The following is a 22,912-nucleotide window of genomic DNA, read 5'->3' as shown; positions in this document are numbered from 1 at the left end:
AGTTTGAGAAAGGAAGGCAGGGGGCAGGGGCATCAACCAGGACTGTGTGGGCCGGGGTCAGCCCTCCTGGAGCTCTGCTGTGGGATCTCAGTCCTGCGGCTTCTCTCCCCACTGGGGGCTGGTGCCGGGGAAGCCCACGTTTCTCTTTCCTTTGATCACTGGTTCTGGATTTTGCTCGTTTAATTCCCTATATTTCATCCTGTGGCCCAGGCGATCAGACACCGCATAGTGACCCCTGCTCCCAGCGTCCTTTCCACAGACAACCCATGACTAAGAAAGAACATCGGGGCCTGCTCAGAGCAATGACTACCAAAGAAGAGTTTGACAACACAAATTTTTAAAAAAGGGGCACCTGGGTGGCCCAGTCGGTTAAGCGTCCGACTTCTGATTTGGGCTCAGGTTGTGATCTCACAGTTGGTGAGTTTGAACCCCGCATCAGGCTGTGTACTGACAGTGAGGGGCCTGCTTGGGATTCTCTCTCTCTCTCTCTCTCTCTCTCTCTCTCTCTCTCTCTCTCTCCCTCTCTCCATCCCTCCCCTGCTCATGCTCTCTCTCTCTCTCTCAAAATAAAACAAACAAAAAGCCTAGAAATCTAAGGGAGGTGCTTAAAGACACAGACTATTTCCGCAAAGTGTGGACTTTTAGGGTCTCAAGCAAAAGAATTGAAAGCAGTCTGACTGTGCAGCTGAGTGTGACCTGAAGGCTTGTTAAGATAACAGGTTGTGGCTCCACCCTCAGCATTTCTGTTTCTGATTTAGTAGATGGGGGGGGGGGGTGGTGTTGAAGTCCAAGACTTTGCATTTCTAACATGCTCCCTGCTGTTGCTGGTGCAGGTGCTGCTGGTGGTGGTCCTGGGGCCGTGCTTTGGAAACCATTAACATAAAGGCTGAGAGGCCAGGGAAATGGGCACCCGGAAAGCCTGAAGGAAAACAACAAAATAAAATGGAATTTCTTAAATTCTCCAGGATGCGTCTATCTCAGGCCACATTCAAAAACAAACAAACAAACAAAAAATCAAAAAAACCAGAATACAACAAATACTTTGTAAAAGAAAATACATGTAGATGATATAGAGAGCTGACAGGGTTGATTGGCAATAAATCCTTCCCTCCAAAAATCCATTTATTTAGGAAATAACTGAGAGGGAGATCCTATGAAATGGATTGATTGTCAGGAACTGTAATCACTCATCCTGTTTCTGGCTTTCGATGGCAAGCGTGGGGATTCCGGGGGAGAGGAAGCCATTTCTGCCTAATGGCCCTGGCTCCAGTGAAGATGGGGAGGATGCCGCTTCCTGCCTCTCTCCCTCATCCTGGCCTTGTCAGTCTCAGCTTCTTGAGGTTAGAGCTGCCAAGGACAGCCTTTCTTCAAGAAACCTGAAGCCCGTTGGCGTGTCTTCTTGGGGGAACCTCTCTGGCCATGACTGGGAGCCGTGTGAGGGAGATGCCCAGCCCGGCCCGGCGCGGTCCCACCCGGCTGCGGCGCACCAGACTCACCTGGGAAGACGGACAAGTGTGTGCATGTGTGAGCTCTAGCTCTACTCAGAGCCTCCGAGGGCGGAGGTGGGTTCTTTGCTTTTGTTTTTCAGTTCTGCAGGGATTGCGATGTGCTTCAGGGCTGAGAATCCCGGCTGGAAGCCCTGGCTCTGCCATCTTCCTCGATTCGTCCTGCCGCCTCCTAACTTCCTGCTCTGTTTTCCTGCAGGTCCCTCTGGAACTTCTTCAGAGTCTGACGCAGGGGGTCAGCTGGTGGTTTGTTGGCAGAGCCTCTCCTTGACCAAACTTCAGCCAGGCTCCTTTGGGCCCTCTTCCCAGCTAGGACTTGGCTTTTGGGCTTCTGTGTCCATCTTGTATCATCCAGTTTTAGCAAGAATCCTGCGAAGGTGGTTTAGCCAGAGTCTCACCCTCGATAGCTGATCTGGTTCCTTATCTTCCATTGTCCTGCAGATGGTGTCTGATCACCCTGGTAGGTGGGTTTAGCCAGAGGGCCCCTTTCCTCTTAGGAATTTTCCATCTACTCACCCCACCTGGCTCTTTGGCTGTACGTCCTCACTTTCCCTTGTCGGGTTTGCAGTTGAGTCCTATCTCCTGTAGTGCCAGACCCCGTTGCCGGGGTCCCTACACCCAGCTCAGTGGTCTCTAAAGTCCGCCTTTCTGTTTTAGTGTTATGACTAGTCCCTTTGACACTGCTTAGCTGGAGAGGCCTCTCTGGCCCGACAGTTCACCCTGTTGATGCAGCACTTTCCACCCTGTGGTCCCAGAAACATGAGTGTCCCCTGAGATGTTAAGGGAAGTTCTCTGAAAGAGACGAAGAGATACAGGAGGGGCCAGAGGGGAAAGAGAGAGGGAGAGAGTGTTCTGTGGTTAACTAATTTTGGAGAACACTGGGAAAAAGAAATCCAAAGTTCCTTTCTTGCAGGATTTTTATCAGAGTCTTTTTTAAACTAATATGAATTCCCACTTTATTTTGCAGGGAACACCATTAACATCTCAGAGAATAGATTTGTGTCATGGCTTTGGAATCGTTGCCATCCACCTTCCCAGCCCAGTTTTGCCACTGCCCAGGTGTCTTGGGAAAGTCCTTCTCTGTTCCATCAAGTGTAAAGTGGAGACAGTGATAATCTCACTTTATGGCATTGTTGGGAACATTACATGAGGTAATGCATGCTAAGTGCTTAGCTTAGTGACTCTGGAAGTAGGAGGTGCTCAATGTAAATCACTGTTACCTAGCAGAAGTATCAGCAGTGTCTGTGAAGGACCAGAACAGGAAGAGGGTAAAGTTCAGATATGGCAGAGTAATGGACCAGGCTTACTCCTGGGCACGAGTGAGAACTGGTGTGGGAACAAACCCATGGACTCAAGTCCATGGGTTTTGCAGTTTGATTTGTCATTTACCCAAGATCTACACGGAGAAGAAATGAGGAGACCACAAACCATAGGATGGGGATAACCAGCCCTTAGGGTTTTTTTTTTAATTTTTAATGTTTATTTATTTATTTTGAGAGAAAGAGAGAGGGGGTGAAGGGAGAGGCAGAGAGAGGAGAGAGGGAAAATCCCAAGCACGCTCCACGCTGTTAGTGCAGAGCCTGATACGGGGCTTGATCCCACAAACCATGAGATCATGACCTGAACCAAAACCAAGAGTCAGATGCTTAGCTGACAGAGCCACCCAGGCACCTCCCTCTCCTAGGTTTTTTCTTTAATCAAAATAAAATTCATGTAATATAAAATTAATCATCTTAAAGTATACAGTTCCGTGGCATTTAGTATATTTCCAATGTTGTACAACCATACTGCTAGATAGTTTCCCAAACTTCTTTATCACCTCAAAGAGAAACCCCATACCCATTAAGCAAATCACTTCCCCTTCACTCATGTACCCAGCCCCTGTGGCCACTGATCTATCTTTATAGATTTACCAATTCTATTTCATATACATGGAGTCACATATGTGTCTTGTTTAAGTTTTCAGAGTTCATCCATGATGTAGCATGTGTCAGTACCTCATTCCTTTTCATGCCTGAATAATATTCCATTGCATGGCCATACCACACTTGGTATATACTACATCATCAGCTGATGTACGTCTGGGTTATTTCTGCTTTTTGGTGATTGTGAGTAGTGCTGAATGAACTTCTAAGTACAAGCTTTTGTTTGAATACCTGTTTTTAATTCTTTTGGATATATACCTAGGAGTAGAATTGCAGAGTCATATGGTGATATGATGTTTAGCTTTTTGAGGAACTGCCAGGCTGTTTTCCACAGTGGCGGCACCATTTTGCATTCCTACCTGTAATGTACAAGGTTTCAATTTTTCCACATCCTCACCAACATGTATTACTGTCCATATATTTATTTTTTATTTTTTACATTTATTTATTTTTGATAGAGACAGAGCACAAGTGGGGGAGGGGCAGAGAGAGAAGGAGACACAGAATCTGAAGCAGGCAACAGGCTCCGAGCTCTCAGCACAGAGCCTGATGTGGGGCTCGAACCCACGAACTGTGAGATCATGACCTGAGCTGGAGTCAGACGCTTAGCCGACTGAGCCACCCAGGCACTCCTACTATCCATATATTTGATTATGACCATCCTAGTGGGTATGAAGTGGTATCTCATTGTGGTTTTTATTTGCATTTCCCTAGTGACTAATGATGTTGAGCACATTCCTCAGCTCTTAACATGTCAACCTGGGGGATTTTCTTCCTTCCGGGGACTGCTTTGGAATCCACAAGAAATGGAGGGCCTTGTAAAAACATTCTGTTTGAAAAGGAATTTAGATACACCTTTTAAAGAATACCGCGAGACACAATAAAAATGGCAAAATAGATATGGGAAAGAGATTTGGGTGTACATTCAAAATGAATAGAGTCATAGTATTCACTTTAGAAGGACAAAGAGGATGATGTACTGAGGTTCTCTTTTGAGTTTTGATTTGTAACTTTTAGAATACTGGACACAAGTTCCATTAGTTCTGGACTTGTTGACCTCTTCAGAATTTCCTGAGGACCCTGGGAAATCCTTTGGAGGTGAGGGGCCACTTTGTGGAGGTTAGATCCTACTTTGGCATGTGATGACAAGATTTTCAAGCTCCTTACATGCTGGACCTGAAACCAGAAGTTGCCTGGGAATTTGGTAAGACTTTTAGTTTCCATATATATTATATATATAATTTTATATTATAATTTAATTATAATATATATTATATATATAATATATATTATATATTATATATATTTAAATATATATATTTAGTTTATATATATATATATATATATATATATATATATATATATATATATATATCTTAAATAACTTCCTAGGACAGTGTTAAAAATGTTGTCCAAGTGGATGGTTGAGGCTTGTGTATTCGGTCAGTCAGATATTCCCAGGAGGGCTGGAATGGGCTCCTTCCTCTGCCTCTCTTTCTTTCCTCTCTTTCTTGCCACATTCAGAAATGTTCTGAGGAATAGATTTTTGGAGATAGATAGACAAGTATTCGGAATAAGGCATATTTAATAGCTCTCACAGCTTTTATTTATCTAAAATTTTTTTATTGTTTATTTATTTTTGAGAGAGAAGGGGGGGGAGAGAATGGGTAGGAGAGGGGCAGAGAGAGAAGGAGACAGAGGATCTGAAGTGGGCTCTTCACTGACCATGACCTGAGCTGAAGTCAGATGCCTCACCAGCTGAACCACTCACAGGTTTAAAATTGGATCTGATAAACCAGTAGGTCAGACTCCAAGAGTAGAAGACTTTTATAGAATATGGTTCGGAAATGTTCAGAAACGGCCTAAGAAAAAAAGTAATTAAAATATTACTTTTACTTTTTTTTGAGGAGGTAATACATCCATACAGTGCAAACTTCAAAAGCTGTAAGTAAAAGCCTGAAATGTCTCCTTGCCTACCTGTCAGTCTCCTCAGGTCTTGCTTTTCTAAGCAAGTTACCACTACTGTTCATGTCTGGTTTATCCTTCCACTGTTGTTTTTAAGTGCACGTACAAGCCAGCACAGACAGTATTTCCCTCCCCTTTTATGGTGGTTGATGATTATTACTCCCTGTTCTGCACTTCGCTTTCTCACTCAACAATATAATTTCTTTAAAGCTGGAACCCGGTTTCTGTCTTACTGATCCTTGGTATTGTTAAAACATCACCTCTAACTCCGTACTTTCTGGCTCTTTCTGGCTCACTTCTTGTCAGATCTGATTAGATTGTCATTACTTTTATCTAATCATGTGGCTGAGGACTTGCTGTCACGGGGAGCAGAAGTGTCACAGTAAGCTTTTGCTTGCTGTTTGCTGGGCTTGCAATATTATCATTATCATCTGCAATCTGCCATTTCTTGGCAGGACTCTTTTAAAGCCACTTGTCTATTTCCTGAGGGCCGGTTTAGTTACATCTGAACGCCAGAGTCATAAATTGATGTAACTGGGCACATGTCAAGTGCGGCACAGCATGAGACACTGAAAGCAAGCAAGAAAGAAGGTGAAGCCTCTGTCCTGGGAACCCCTCCTCCTTTGGGAACCATCAGGTCTCATGTGACTTGCGCCTGGCTCACCAGGGGATCCAGCAAGGTGCCAGTGTCAGCTACTTTATTAAATGTTGCTGACACTAAACATCTTTCTTATTTTTTAACGAAGAATAAATATAAATAGAAGCTCTAATATTTTCTCCCCACATCTCAATGGATCTTCTTCTGCACATCCTGGCATGCACATAATCTACTTTGGAGACCACTACTCAAGACAAAGGGTACCCACCCCCTACCCTGCAAATAATCTGGAATGGGTTCATTGGCTTGAATCATGTATATATGTATATTTTAGGCTATATATATATATATATATATATACATATATATATATATATATACACACACACAGATATATACACACACACATACATAGCCTAAAATATATATATATATACACACAAACACACACATGTAACCTAAATATATATATATATATATATATATATACACACACACACAAATATATATATAGACACGTACAGATTTTATATATGCAACTTAAAAAATTACAGCATTAGTACATATTCATTGAGCAAAAAAATAGAAAATATAAAATTAGTCCTTGTTCTGTAATCTAGTGGTAACTACAATTTATTTTTTAGTTTAGATTCTCCTAGACTTTGTCTTAAAGATATGTGTGTGTGTGTGTGTGTGTGTGTGTGTGTCTGTGTGTGTTTAATTTTTTTTTAATGTTTATTTATTTTTGAGAGAGACAGTGTGAGCGGGGAAGGGGAAGAGAGAAAGGGAGACACAGAATCTGAAGCAGACTCCAGGCTCTGAGTTGTCAGTACAGAGCCTGATGTGGGGCTTGAACCCACGAACCACGAAATCATAAACTGAGCTGAAGTCAGACACCCAACCGACTGAGTCACCCAGGCACCCCGCACGCGTGTGTTTTTTTTTTTTTTAACAAAAAAATGGGGCCATACAGGACACACTACTTGTAGACTTGTAGCTAAACTTCTCGTACATCCCTATTTAGTTCCTTAAGACAAACTCCTTGAAACGAAGTTGCTAAGCAAAGGGCGTGCACTTTGTAAGGGTGTTTGGTGTACTTTTCCAATTGCTGTACAGAAAAGCTGTACTGCTGTTCACCCACAGAAAATGGGAATGCCTTTCCGCATGGATCCTCAGAAATACTGTCATCTTTAAATAACAAAACAAGACCAATCCAAATGTTGTAAATGTAATGGCCTAGTGTATTTTATTGTTATTGGTATCTCAGTGATTCCTAGAGAATTTAGCAGTCTTTTTATATGTTTATAGCCCCGTTTATATTTTTCTGTGGATTACTCTTTCATGTTCCCTGCTTATTTTTCTGTTGGAGTGTTCTTCCTTGAAGAATGTGGATTGATCAATTTGATTACCAGTTAATTTGAATCCATTAATTGATTAATATCCCTGGTTAGCTTAGGTTGTGCAGACAGAGATGATGTCCTTTCCTCCCATTTTGGCTGCATGAACCTGGCTGTGAGTGTGGAGAACAGAGCTAACTAACCTCTGCTCCTTTGGTCAGTCTGCTTGCATCTGGCTTGTTCTCAAGGTTCCCGAGATAAACCATGATGTACCAGAATGAAGGTTGCATAGGGTGGTAGGAATCAGGAATTGGGAAATATAAACCATGTGTTAAGACATCTTTGGTAGAAAATCAAATTCTTAAAGCATGTCTTCTTTTCTTAAATCCTTAGTGTTCAATATAGAAAATAAGCCTGCTTATTAGATGCTATTATTTCCTTGTGATGGATGCTGCAGTTATCACTGTGCAATTTTCTGCCATATGTCAACACAGCTTTGGAGTTGCACAGCCTTTTGCTGGCATGTCTCTGGACAGACAGGTCCGGGTTGGAGTCTAACTTCTGCCATTTACCAAATGTGGGACCTGAAATAAGTTACCCTATCTCTTTAAGCCTCAGTTTCTTCCTCTGGAAAATAGAGATGACCATCATAGAAGTCATAGCAGTATTGCAGGGGTTGAGTGAAAAAAATGAATACTAAGTGCTTAGTAAAGGGCCAGGCACATAATAAACCCTGTATTACTATTTCTAGTATCTATTATTATTATTATCAGTAGCAGCCTGAGATTTCCTCTAGAAAGTACATCCTGAACTCCAAACAATTAATTCCCAAACCCTCTTTGGAAGTACAGTCTATTTGTTGGCTAGATGTTCTCTTTATTCCCCAAATTGTATTGAATTCTTTCAAGATCTAAAAACCCAGGTATGGAAAACAATCAACTCACCAGCCCTTTGTACACAGAGTTCTTAAAATTATCTGTTGAAAGATAGACAGGTAGGATGTGAATACTAACAATGTAAAAATAGTCATTCTCTAACTAAGTATGTGTTGAATGAATGGATGGTGCTGTCAGAGTCCTGTCTTGAATTCTTCCCTCGATAGGTTGAAGGTCAGAGGAGCCTCTGAGACCCTCAGTTAACTAGTAGGTAGGCTTCTTTCTACCATGTCATTTGGCAAATCTGTTCTCTATGTCCTAAAAATTGGATACAGTCTTACCATTTCCTTCCCATGCTTCATTTAAGCAGCCTACCTGTTCTCATTACCTTTCACCGAGCTGTTGATGGCCCTGGTACCTGGGAAAGGAAGCCTGTGGGACTTTTGCACCTAATGTGGATAATACATGCACCAAGAACGTTGAGAGCCACCTCCAAGAAGGGTGGCAATAGAAACAGTTGCCATGTGAGTTTCTGGCTGAAAGATATCAGACTTTAAAGCTGAAAAATATTGATAGAGTCCCTGAAGCTGAGAATTATTGAATACTGAATTATTTGTCAGATTTTCCACTGCCAAGCACAAGGGACCAGTGCTGTGCTGAAGATGTCAGAGCCATCTTGACTTCACCGACAAAGCCAAGAGGAGAGTTGTACCATGGGTTAGGTGACATTCAAAGCATTTCCATGGAACTCTAGTCAGGTGTTTGGCTCCCAGAAAAGAAGGTTCTGGGAGTTGTTTGAGGAAGAGATGCCCATCCCAACCCCTTGTGTGGATGGTCAGTACACATTAGCTCATGAAAGACTAAGAAAGTGCACCACAAGGGACCCTGTGCAACTCGGCTCAATCCATGCCTTCCCATCTTTGATGACAGAGTCCAGTTTTTGTGCTTATTGACATCCTAAGGGATACTGTGCCCCAGCACGCCTCTGGAAAATAATGTCTTGGGTATTTCAGTCCCTTCACGTAATACCTGCTCATGAGGAGATGCTCAGGAAGGGGGATCTGATTGATGCCGACTGAATGTGTCCTTCAGATGATTTTTGATGGCAATGCTGTACTTGACTGTGCCTGCGTAGAAGAAGGAAACTTGGTATCACATTACCAGGCCAGGTTTCAACAAGCAGGCATTTACTGAATCCCTACTCTGGGTCAGCCATGAGTTATACAGAGTGGGTGGGGATGGAACAAAGAGGGTGAAGAGATAGCAGAAGGGTGGTATATGGTGAGGGGGAAGGTGATATAACAGATGAACAGGTGTATGGAGTGGTGGTTGCGTATGGGCTTTACCACCAGAAGTCCCTGAATCCCAGCTCCTCTACTTAACAACTATGAGGCAACTTGCTTACCCTATCCAAGCCTCACTATCCTGATCTGCATAGTGAAGCTAGTATGCTCCAAGATGAAGAGATTAAAGCTTATTTCCACAATGGCCAGCTCAAGTAGATGCCTAATAAATGGTAGTTGGCACCATTATTATTATGGGGTGCCATAGTGCCTGTGAGGTAGAGGATGAGCAAAATCCAACATGGAGCTTTCAGTCTTGCCAGGGAGAGAGACAATGGTCAAATTAGAATATGTGCCACAAAGGTACCCAAAAAAACTCTGATAGGGAGATCTGGCCAAAGAGGTCAGAGAGGGCTTCCTCAAGAGGAGATATGTGACTAGGAGGAGAGAGAAAGGAAGAGCCTTCCAGACAGAGGGTGTGGAGTGTGTGATGAACCTGGAAAGGCAAGAGCCAAGGGTTGAGAGAAGGTGGGGTAAAGCTGGGGAGCAGAAAGCAAGGGAGGTGTGGTATGTGGGAAATGCTGGGAGGTGAGCAAGGGCCAGACCAGGCAGGACCTTGTCGATGTTTTTATCCCAAAAGCAATGGAAAGCCAAGCAATGGTTTAAATGGAGGGTTCGGTTTTGATTGAATGTTATGGGGAGACGCTATGGGCGAACAGGGGCCCTGGTGGGATGTGAGTCAGGTAGACAGTGAGCAGCCCAGGAGCAAGCCTGGGGAGAGAGTTCCTCAGTCTCTCCAGCCTGAAGAGCGGATCACGGTGGCAAAGCCTTGTTTCTTTGCCTGGGTTCAAGCTGTTCCTTCCCACAGAGGGAAGTGATGTGCTGAGCAAGTGGGAATTACAATTTACTTTCCTAAGAAAGGATGACTGTCAGGCCACCGCCTCCGAGACAAGTCCCCAGAACCTGTTTTTTGAAACTCCTTGTTATAGGAGAGAGCCACAGGGCATGGAGCAGGGAGCTTCACCTCTAGGCTGCACTCAGCCATGAGCTGGGCCACTAGCGATCCGTCCTTAGTGAGTGCTAAAGGACCGAAGCTGGTGGGTGGTTTACTTGCTTTCTAAATGGGCACATGTGCACCCTTACACACCTGTTTCCCTGTCATCTGCCCAGAATACGAAGTGAAGGGGGTGGGAGTAGGACTTCCAGGAATTGTACACCATTTGCAGACATTTAGGTTTCCTGAGTCTGCAGAAGCAATCCGACTGCTGAAGCATTAGTTGTGCTGATTGCAGTTAGTGTCTGTAAGTTGTGATGTATGGAGTTTTATCTTCTTTTAAATTCTACTTACTTTCACACTGTAACCCGTGGATAAGTTTTTGGTGAGGGAGAAGGTGAGCATGGCTGGTGACCAAGGGAGGGAGCAGACCGGCCTGCTAGGGAATGTGGCTGTCTTCTGTATTGTGGCCCCCACACAGCTGACAGCCAAGTGGCTCCAGCTGGCCCTTAGGACTGGGGACTAGGATACGGAGTTCTTGGTGCACTTCTGACCTGCCCTCGGACAAATCTCCTTTGAGCTCCAGGGCTCCTTGGTAAAAGTTGGGGACTACAGATGCAAGTTTTGGTAAAGTGGCCATTAAGATGCTTCCAACACTAGATGGCCTCAGTGTCTAGCTGATCTGAGTTTGGACACTCCTCACAGGGCAACAAGTGCTGGGGCTGAATCTATGCAGCAAAGGGGCAGCCCTTAGTGGGAAAACATTGACAATGTGTGCCTTCTGTCTGCTGCGACACGTTTCCACACGTCCCCCATAGGTTCCCACGTCCCCTACTCCTCCATATGCTTCCTGTACACCCCCCACTGCTGCCTGATGAGCCACAGCACCCCTGCGCCCCTCCCCACTTCTCATCACTCCTCCATGCTCCCCGACACAACCCCTGGTCCTGACCTATCCTCATGTGGCCCCCCACATCCCCCCCCCCACATCCTTCACATGCTTCTGATGTGCCCCCACCCCTGCGGCCTGGGCAGTGTCAGGGCAGCGTCAGGGCAGCGTCACAACTCATCTCTGAAAGTACATCTGTCCTTGGGCAGTGGGTACCCGTGTTCTGCTGCTCTGTCGCTGGCTCAGAGTCAGTCAGGGCAATCTTGGAAACAGCCCTGCAATCCCAGACCTCTCATTCCTTTGGGTTCCAGTTGTGTTTGTGAGTTTTGCCTGTTTTCTGGTGTGGCTCAGCCCTCCAGTTCAGAAGGTGGGTGGCCTGAGGGCATGACCTCGGGCTTCCGAGTGTCTATTTGATCCAGTGCCCTTAGCACATCCTGCAGTTCTCAACTGTTGCGTGCTCTTCATCCGGGTGACTTTGTGACCTTGGGCAGGCTGTTTAGCCTCCCTGAGCCTTATTTGGGGTATTAGTACATCTACTTAGCCGTGAGGATTTACTGAGGTAACATATTTGAAAAGGCTCTTCTCAGTGCTTGGGCTAGAGCCGTGATCAATAAATGTTATGCATTCACTCACTCACCCACTCACTCACCCATTCAATTCATGCCAGATTTTGAGCTATTCCTACTCTCCCTTGGGGGTGTGGAGGGAAGGTGCTATCCCACTAGACTTGCTTTTAGTGCCCTGTGAAGTTCTGATACCTCACTGGAGACATGATCTCTGTTTCTTTCTCCATGATTTGTGTTTCATGTAAGATGCTGCTGTGGCCTTAATTGCTCAAAGTCGTGTCGGGCTTGGCCATAAGGGGGACTTTCTTGCCGTGGATACTGCTTTTCCTTTGATCTCAGTTGTGTATTTGGGCCATGTACGCACTGAGTACTCCTGTTGGCCAGAAGTTTGTTCTGTTTTCCAAAGCCTGTTAGCATGCAGGTGGTAATATTCCAAGTCAAAAAGGCAGGCCAGAGTTTTCAAATTGTTGAGACCTAACTCTTTGAGTTTGTTCAATGACAGATGGCCGATTTTTAGCCCGGTTGGTTTCAGAACTGCAAGTAGTAACTGATAATTCATCTTGACCTGCCAGTGGAATCTGCTGTCCGCAAGAGAATGTGGATTTGGACCAGAGGAGTCCTCAGTTGGCCAAATAAAACCTGCCCCTAGTTGTGTAGGGGTTCGAGGAAAGCCCCTGACTGGGTGGGTTCTGTCTTGGGTGGGCTGCATGGGGTGGCAGAGTGGGTGTCTCTGGTGAGAGATGGGGATCTCAGCTCCTCATCTGGGCTCTTTACCTTTACACTAGACAGTCCCCTTGAAGCCTCAGCTGGATAGTTCTGGAGTTTGACCACACCCACCGTTCAAGACCTTGGCTGGGAGGGTTGGAAGAGACAGGCTTGTGAGCGCTCCTAGCCTGGTGTGTGGCCCAGAAGAGCTAATCTAGCAGACTCACTGTCTTGTCTTCTCTTTGCCCTGCTCTCTGAGCTAGGGCACTACAGGATAGTTTCTTCCCTCTGGAGAGTGCCTGGCTAGATCTGTACATGAGGGTCAAAAGGGAACCCACCTCCAGGTTTAATGGAGAGAGACCTAGGGTCAAGAGCCACAGGACCTTCACCCCATTCCTGGCATATTCTTTCCCTGGTTGTGTGATGGTGGGGAGGTCACAGAACCACTCTGAGCCTTGGTTTTGGCTACCTGCTACTTAGTAAGTTCATGGTTCTCAAGTTCCTTGCCAGCCCTAAGAATCTAACGGTGGAAGGAATCACTGCCTCACGATGCATGATGTGACAAGGGGATGGCTTGGCACAGAGAAGCCTCCCTCCTGGGAAAATAAAATAACTCAAGCTCCTGCTGTGCTGTAATCTTCACAGGCAATTTACATAAAACAGGGGGTGTCACAGGCAAAATAGTGCGCTACAAGAGCTACCTGCTTCTCAGCTCACAGCTCCAACCCCGTGGGTGATACCACATTGGGGAGCACTGATTATCCCATTAGATAGTGCACACTAGAGTTCTCTAGAAAGCTTTTTAAAAATATCAATGCCTAGATACTGCAGATCTGTTAAATTATAATCTCTGAGGGTAGGATCCAGGTATCATAGTTTTATGATATATCCCAGTGATTCTAATGAGCAGCCAGCATTGAGATCCTGGGTGGAGTCGCTTTCCTTTTTGCAAACGGCATGTGTTGTTGTTTTTTTTAGTTTTTAATGTAAGTTCCAGTTAGTTAACATACAGTATAATATTAGTTTCAGATGTACAATATAGTAATTCAGCACTTCCATAGAATACCCGGTGCTCATCATGACAAGTGCCCTCCTTTGTCCCCATCACCTATTTAACCCATCCCCCCACCCACCTCCCCTCTGGTTACATGACCATCAGTTTGTTCTCTGTAGCTTAAGAGTCTGTTTCTTGGTTTGCCTCTCTCTTTTTCCCCTTTCAAATAGTGTATATTGAATGTCAGATTCCCCCTGCTGTCCATGTCTCCTGGAAAGGACACTTCACCCTTTCTCACCACTTCTGAAGGCTCCATCTTGTGAATTTATTATACTGAGTTGATCTGACCTGTGGGAACATGCCCACACCTTTGTAATGTTACGTTTTAGGCTTTTTAAAGCCTTGCTGCTCAAACGGTAATTCCTGCATCAGCAGCACCAGCATCTACCTGGAAACTGGTTAGAAATGCTACCCTGTCCTCACCTCTTGAATCAGAATCAGTGTCTTATTACAGTGGATACCCCAAAACAATTATTGTAGTCACAGTCCAGCTTCTCTAGAGGACAGAGTTCTGAGGAACCCCCCCGGAGGGGGTGCATGTGGTGCTTCTCCATGGTGCCTAGTTTGTGTCCCATGTCCGGAATTCTGGGCTCTGGTGACTGTATGTGTATTAGGGCATCTCCTATACATTCATGTTTTTATGATTCATGCAACACATTTCCATCACGGAAGATGGTCTGTGCGGGTCTCTTCCTTGCAACTTTGGTTCTCTGATGAGTATATTTTTCATCTTTGACTCTCCAGCTCTCTGAAAATGCCTGCAACATAGTAGGTAGTCAAACTGTATTTCTTAAATGGACTCTCCATCGCTCATAATGAGCCATGTGATATGGGTAATCGATTCAGGGAGCAGAGAAGTTAATTGGGTCACCCAGTAACAGTGAATATAAATTGGCTAAGTCAATACAATTGGCTAAGTCAATACAATTTTGTCTTCCTCATGAGCTGTCTGTGCCTTCATTTTCTAAGGGAAACTGGCAGGCAGCTCCCCTCCTGGCAGGTACAGTTTCCATCAGAACACCAAAGGCAAGTGGAAATTGGGTTTGTAGACCTTCTTTCAGAGCTGGTCTCGTGTTTGTATTTTATTAGGAAAGAGGGAAGAATTGAGAACCCTGTGAGGGACACTCCTCCATAATCCACCTCTTTCCATTCCTTCTTCTGTCCAGCATGGGGGAGATGAGGGATGCTGTGAGATGGGGGAGATGGGGGAGATGAGAGTGGTCCTTGACATAATGGTTCCCATCTGCCCCTAGCCATGAAGAAATGCTCTCTGCTTGGTGCAATAATTTTCATCCTCCAAAGCCCATTGCAGGTGTCACCTTCTCTGACAATCAGCCTCTAATCCCTTCCCTGCATCCCCCAAACCCAATCTACGACTCTTCCACCTTTGTGCCCAACCTTCCTGGTCTGTTTGGGATCAGTGCTTGTTGTCTATGCTCCTTGTTCTAGTCAGAGCTTCTTGAGGGCAGGGAAAGCATCTTTGCTCTTGGAGTAAATGTGGTAGTAAATGTGGTCCTACTACCTGTCCACCTTCCTTAATGTCCTGTGTCTAGCCTGTCTGAATCCCAGGCACCTTGGATCCCTAGAGTGGGTACTTGCTGGAAGGCCCTCCCTACCCCAGCTGCATCCGACTACTCATCTTCTCCTTCCTCAAGTCCATTCTCGGGCTTGGCATTTTCCTGTGCTTTTGCTCATTTCACACAAACTAGTCCACAGAAATGTCATAAGCACTTTGAGTTGGAATCCATTCCAAAGAATTTCTGACTCAGGACAACGGCCTGTGGAATCCAGCTTACAGAAGGGCACTCCTCTCTCCCCACGCAGAGCACCGGGCCGATCACTGACCCTCATCTCCACATCGTTATCTAGACGTGGCTGGAAAATGTGAACATATATTTCCTGAGTTGGCTATCCGCCTCCTGTGTTTATTTTATAGAATTCGTATCCTTCTGTAAGTTATAGGCATGTATTTCTTCTGTATAGATACTCTAGGGTAGATAATATAAAGAGAATTGTGAACTAGCTGGGCAGACCTGCACATCAGGAAGTGGGTTAAGGATGGGAAGGAGTGACCAGCCTCTGGCTGCTGTGGGTGCAGTAGCACAATATCAGCAAGCTGCACCGCAGAGCTCCAGGCTGGGGAGCTGGCCAGACGTCTTCAGAGACCTGACTGGGCATTCTGTTATTTTTAATTATTTTTTATTGAGATATAATTAACATATACTATTATATTAGGTTCAGGTGTACAACACACATTTTTTTTCTTGTGATAAGAATTTTAAGATCTGTTTTCTTAGCAACCTTCAAATATGCAACAAAATATTATTAACGAGAGTCACTATGCCGCTCATTACATCCCCAGGACTTACCTTATAACTAGAAGTTTGTACACTTGACTGTCTTCACTCATTTCATCCACACCCCCACCAATCTGTTGTCTGTATCTAGATGTTCAGTTTTTTTTTGTTTTTTGTTTGATCTTTTTTTGGTGGGGGGTCCACATATAAGTGAGGGCACATGGTATTTTGTCTTTGTTGGACTTATTTCACTTAGCACAATGCCCTCGAGGTCCATCCGTGTTTCTCCCACATGGCAGAATTTCCTTCTTTTTTGTGGCTGAATAATATTGTGTGTGTGTGTGTGTGTGTGTGTGTGTGTGTGTACACACCACATTTTCCTCATCCGTTCATCTGTCAATGGACACTTGGCTTGCTTCCATGTCTTGGCTGCTATAAATGATGCACGTATAAATGAACATGGAGGGGCACCTCTCTTTTCAAGTTAGTGTTTTCATTGTCTTCGGGTGAATAACCAGAAGTGAAATTTCTGGATCATGTAGTATTGCCATTTTTCATTTCTTGAGGAACCTCCATACTGTTTCCACAGTGCTGCATCAGTTGGAGTCCCCATGACTTGGCATTTTTGATCCCCTGTCTCCTCGCAGATGAAGCCTCTGAATGACCCCTAATTATAATATGATGCTAGGAAGGCCTAGTAAAGAGAACAGCAAAGTTAAAAAAAAAAAAAAGAAAGAAAATAGCCAAACTAGATGGGGTCTAAGGATGGAGGAGGCAGTACTGTGGAGCAGTGAAGAGGAGGGAAGCTGCCTTCAGTCAGGGTTCTCAGAGCCAGTGAAGTGCAAACCATTCCTGCCGCTGGGCTCTGGCTATGGAATGGCCACTGGAGACAGTCTTCCTGGTGGGCTGGGCGGCATCCTGACTGGGCTTGCTGCTTGGTCTGATTCCTGGCCAGAGTTTGGGTAAGCAGAGAGCCAGCAGCACTCGCTTATGCTTTTCTTATCTCTCTGTAGTTTCTCATTTCCTTTCCTCCTAGTCCAACAAGTAGCTGTCTCTGTGTTCATTGTCTCGGGGAGATTTGTGGCAGGGAGGGAGGCAGAAATAACCAGCAGTTCTTTCTGACCTTTGTGTTCTCAGAGCCTCTGTTTAGGGCCTTGCAGAGGGCCTGAGAGGCAGCGGTGAGGACATCTGTGGGAGACATGGAATAGTAGTCAGATTTCCTCAGACTGGAAAAGGTTTCTGGTGGTGGTGGGTTGGGGGCAGACTCAGAGAGGAGGGAGGAGCCTGAGCAAAGGGCCAATGTCCGGCTCCTCAGGTAGCTCTCCTGGGCCTCTAACAGAGCCCCTAGAGAGAAGTGCTTGGCCCAGGTGTCCACGGGGACCTGGAAAGTAGTATAAATGAGTCGAGGTGCCTGCAGCATCCCTTTGGTCTGTGGATCCATCCCTACCCTGCCCACAACAGGCCCTACGGTTGATGCTGTGACATATCACCCAGAGGCCCCATCAGAATGAGGGACCAGTGCCCTAGCTGCAAGGAACTGCCCTCAGCTGAAGAGACCCACCTGGGCCAAGATCATGCTCCTCTCCAGGGGCAGTGACACCCAATGCCTGGTGGGTGCAGGAATATAAAGACCTGGGGCCTTTCGCCACAAGAAAAGGGCCATCACAGCTACAGAGTTACCCGTGAAGTTGGCTGAGGCCACCATTGAGGCTGCGTGGTAGCCCAGATTCTCCCTCTGCCCAATTTTGTAGCATCCTCGCTCCTTTCATGGGTGCTGACCCCAAGAGCATGTGCCCCTTCTTGCATGTTAATCTCTGTTCATCTTTCTCTCCTATGAGAAAAACAAAAGCACAGGGTGATGATACGGGGGGGATGGGGTATCTTATGAACAGGATGGGCTAGAGGACTCAGTCCTCTCTGAAGGATGAGCTCAGCCCCAGCCCATCTGTGCCAGAGAACATGTGGGTCCAGAGTTCCTGCATCGTACAGGTTTTAAGAGAAGCTGGAAATTTAAGTTTTTAAAAATGTGAAAAGTTCTAATTAAAAAAAAAATCAGTGTGTGGGCCAAAAGAAATAAGAAAAGCACCCCTGTAGGCCACATTTGCATCTGTGGGCTTTTAGTTTGTGGCCTCGCGTCCGGGAAGACAGGGCTAAAGGCAGGAAGTTCCACGCCCAAATGCCACATGGACAAGGCTGACGGGCAGGATGGACAAGCCCTGTGGACAGTGGTCAAGGGATGCACAGGAACCTTGTCCCACTGAGATTCCTGTGGCGTGTGCCCAGTGAGGAGAGCAAGGAGAGGGAGTGAGAAACGCCCAGAAAGATTGATGCGTAATGTCTCATTGCCCCATTGGAATGGGGCTGAGAGTCACAAATCAAGGCAAGTGGTAGGAAATAAAGCAAAGAACATTCTTGCTCACCTGAATTTGTGGTTCAAAATTCCCACTGCAAAGACTGATGATGCCAAGAGATATCCAAAAGCTGAAAGCTGCTCCAATTATAGAAGTTCTACTCCAAGGGGGCTAAGTCAATCTATATAAAATATCAGAATTTATTAAATCTTATTCAGTTAGATTTAATTCCATTAATACCACTATTCAATTCTGCCAAAGGTATGTCTAAGATTTTTTTTTTCCCCTAATAACACAAAGAGCTCAGGTCTGGATGAGTTTAAAATAATAACCCTTTAAGAGAATCTGATTGAATGTGTCCCTTCATGGCACCAAGGTCTGGGACATGAAAACTCAAAGTTCATGTTGACGGCATTAAGGAAATGAAATGATGTCTTGCTTTTTCCCCCACAATGCATCACAGCATCTAGGTATTTTTGTAAATGATTAAAAACCAACCTAAGTCCAACCCTCTGGCTTCAGACCACCAGAAAGGCTGCTCTTGAAAAATCTGTGGCCTGTTTCTACCTGTGGCATTTTTAATGACTTTAATGGCTAAAATGGCCAAATGGCACATATGGGGCTTCAAGAGCCCAGTCTTCTCCATCAAGTAGAATCTAGCATAAGGTAGGTGGCCCTGTCATGGACTCATTCAAAAGTGCAAATTACTGTTGTCTCAAAGTCATGGTCAGTTTTAACTCAGCTTTGTGCCCTAATATCTAGCACAGTGCTCAGCACAGGAAAGAGCTCATCATGAAAAGAACCCTCTTGGTCACTGAAACTAGGACCCTGGCTCAGAATCCTCCTTATTCCCTCTTTCTCCTTTGTCCCACACAGCCTTTCACTCATCCTGGAAGCACGGTGATTCCACCCAGACAGGTATCTTGGCTCTCTTTCCACACACCTGCTATTCTGGCTGAGGGTCTCTTGGACTGCCTTGTAACCACTCATGCTGCTGCAGGTTATGCCCTACTCCATAGAACTGCCAACAGAATCCTTCTAAAACACAAAACAGGTGTTGTCACTTTCATGCTTAAGAATGCTGGAAGACACACATTGCATTCAGGCTGAAGTCCAAACTTCTCAGCAAAGCACTCAGTGTTCTCCCCACCCAGCTTCACTTCCTACCACTCATAACCCTGTTTCTCTCCACCCCCTCCCTCTAGGTCACTCTGGACTCCAGGCTGAAGCTGGGAATAGGCCCCATCCTCCTGGGAGTTTAGGAGCCCAGCCTCCGAAGTTAGATAGACCGGGAGGTAAGTCCTACCACTTACCAACTTGGGCAGCCTGGGCAAGTCATTTCCTTCCTTAAATCTCCCTATCTCCTTGCTTGTAAAATGAGATTGACACGTATGCCAATCTCCATATTTATACCTAATTCTACTTGCTGTACAGGTTTGTCATGAGAATAAAATGAGATGGCAAGAAACCCCTGGCAAAGTGCCACACGTGGAGTTAACGATGGATTAACACTGGCTGGGCAGAGACATCTGGAAGCAGGTAAGCAAGATGTTAATAGTGGCTGTCCTGGGTGGTGGGACTCTGGGGGACTTTTATACTTCCTTCATCATATCTTATGTTAGAATATGTTGGGATTTCCTATGACCTGCAGGTCTCATTGGGAAACAGTTGGAAATGATTTCCTCTCTAGAGCCTCTCTAACTCCTGGACAAAGTTAAGTCTCCCCTACCTTATACCTCGGTTAGTACTTTGTACCTACCTGCGACATAGCCAGCATGGCAAGCGATGATTTGTTTGCCTGCCTGCCCTCCACATTGGACAGTACCCAGAATTCACGTTCCTGTGGGGCTCTGTTCCCCCAGGACTCTGCCCAGCACGTGGCATCGAGTGTGTGCTCTGCCAGTGCTGGTTTGTTTGACTTGAGTCGAAGCCTCTCTTGATAAGAGTCACTGAGACACTGCATCCCCAGGCTTTGGTATTCTTCTATTTAATGTGTGCACATTTTAGGAAATACACACTCTCCCATACATCCATGGGAAGTCAGGCTGTTCATTGTGGTGATCATGTAGGGAGGGCAGGACGGCCGCAGAAAATGCACAGCCAGCTGTGCCTCTCGATGAGCCTTGGGAAGCAGCTTTCCTCTCCCCGTCAACCCCCTGGACCTCTGGAACTCCCACGTCCAAGCAGCTGAGTAAGGACTGGGTTCCTCAACACGCTGCTCGGACCTGGGCCCGTCAAGACGCCTGCTTCCTGAGGAACAGCCCTCAAAGCCCTGAGGGTTTAGCGTCCAGCTTGATAGGCTCATCTGAGAGCAGAGTTCTTGCTTGTCTGTGAGGAAGCCAGGGGGACCCAGAGCCTCTCATTTTGGGGTAAGATATGCTAATTCTAAGTAGAACACATTTTGGTTTTAATCCTTATTCCATGTGGACACTTTGAAAAAATATACACCCATTTCCTTACTTTGGCAAAAGAGGTAATGGAGATAGTGAATAGAATTTAACCCCTTTAAAATTTCACTTTGGGTCATCTTAAGATTCAATGAGATTTCTGAAATAAAAATCCTACACACGTATGCATTAATTGAATACATATTAAGGTCTAACATACTAAAGCATGTTTAATTCAATTAAGGTATAATGAGTATATTTAATTACTATAAATTAAAGTATAACATGGTAAAGTATGTTAAGTATACCAATCTGACGTGTACACCTTGATAATTTTAACATAAGTAATCACTTACACCCAGATGGAGATACTCTAGAATTCCAGAAGTTTTCCATGCCTCTTCCCACTATCTCCCCCCAACCCCCATTTATAGATGGTATACACTATTTAGACTTGAACATGCTTTTCTCCAGAAAGGCTCTCATTCTCTGCAATTGTCTTGTTTTAGAGCCAGAAACACATCTTGTGGTTTTCTGGCCTTTGTTACTAAGAACCACATTGCCAGGCACCTGGGTGGCTCAGTCGGTTGAGTATCCCACTCTTGATTTCCCCTCAGGTCATGATCTCACGGTGGTGGGATGGAGCTGAGCCCTATGTCTTCGGGCTCCATGCATTGAGCATGAGACCTTCTTGGGATTCTTTCTCTCCCTCTCCCTCTCCCCCAAGCACAAGCATGTGCTCTTTCTCTCAAAATAAACAAACATTAAAAAAAAGGAACCACGTTGCCTTTTCACAACTGTAGGAATAAGTGGTGTTTTGAGGTTTTGAGTGTTTGAGTGTTTGTTCTTTCCAGATTTCATTTGATTATGTTTGAGTTATAGTTTTTCTGGTCTCATGGGAATGCTAGCATCCAAGGTTTTTATGTAGATTATTCAACTAGATATTCCAAGTTGAAAATAATGTAAGTAAGCCCCTCTTTTCCACAATAGGTTTTAGTATTAGAACTTATTTGTTTATTTATTCCTTAAAGGATTTAAGATAACTTATGAAGAAAAATAAAACATATAATGGTGAAAACAAAAAGCGTATTTGTACAAGAAGAAAGAAAGAAAGAAAAGCAGGGCAGAGAGTGGGCCAAGAGTATTCAAAATGATAAGCATCATTTTGGGGTTCTTGATATTTAGATTTTCAAATTACAAAGTTGATTTCACTAGCTTATTTAATTATAAACTATCAATCGTCTGGATAATTGAAGCTTGTCTTAAATGGAAAGATTGCTTAGATAAAATGCTCTTATAGAAGTAGGCCTAAGTTTCTCTATAAAGATTCTGAAATGGAAGGTATTCACAAGGGCATTGATCCCACCTTCCAATGAGTTGTTGGAAAAGACAAATTGATACCTTCTTTGGGCACAATTATCTTGCCTAAGAAAATGCCAATGGAGCTCTTTTCACTCCTTGTTGGCAAAATCTGCTTTAAATCTGGAAGTATCTCCTAAGTAGAATTTCTCATAGGATGATTTTTGAGATTCTTCCTACTTGGAAATGTTGCTCTCAGCCTTGTTGGTTGGTGGGAACAGGATCATAAGGACAGGGGACTGTCATCCTCTCCTGGCTATCGACCACACCTACTGTAGTGTCTGGTGTGTTACAGGCCTCAGGAAACACTGTGGGACATTGGAGGAAGGAATGATCCCCACTCCTTGCACATAAGAGGAGCTGGGAATGATCTGTCCTGGCACATGACTCTCCTCCCTCGCTTTCCCTGAGGTCTGATAAGAGCTTTCCCATCAGCCTGAACACATTTGTTACTAAGTGCATTAAAATGTTTCACATTTTGCTTTTATCACAACATGTAGTACATCACAGTTCTGATGACATAAATTTTGTTGCCTTAATTTTTGTGGAAACGAAGTCTATTTTTCAAAATGCTAAAAACGCATCTAGGAAATCACTATGAGGTTTAGTAGCTATAATGAAAAGCCCTCAATCTTTTTATGTGAACGTCCCGTAAACCACTGGGCACACCTTGTCATCAGGGTAAAAACAATCTTGCAGTTAAATCAAATTGTGGCTGGGATGGAGACATTGAACATGAGTCCACTTTTGTGAATACTTTAATGAATATTCAACCCTGCAGAGGAAACATCTATTTCAAAGCCCTGCCTCCCCAACACACGT

The 22,912-nt window shown here is 44.8% G+C and overlaps 1 long non-coding RNA gene across 1 annotated transcript; it reads left to right on the top strand.

Moving 5' to 3' along the window:
- The first annotated feature begins 811 nt into the window (after positions 1-811).
- On the top strand, positions 812-21,566 carry LOC123383956. Its single transcript, XR_006594404.1, has 4 exons — positions 812-1,965; positions 2,473-2,656; positions 19,550-19,639; positions 19,779-21,566. It is a non-coding gene; the product is annotated as an uncharacterized LOC123383956 (long non-coding RNA).
- The last annotated feature ends 1,346 nt before the right edge of the window (positions 21,567-22,912 follow it).

This window comes from Felis catus, chromosome A2 (assembly GCF_018350175.1).
Source record: "Felis catus isolate Fca126 chromosome A2, F.catus_Fca126_mat1.0, whole genome shotgun sequence".
NCBI classification, from domain to species: domain Eukaryota; kingdom Metazoa; phylum Chordata; class Mammalia; order Carnivora; family Felidae; genus Felis; species Felis catus.
This window is presented reverse-complemented; position numbering and strand designations above follow the sequence as displayed.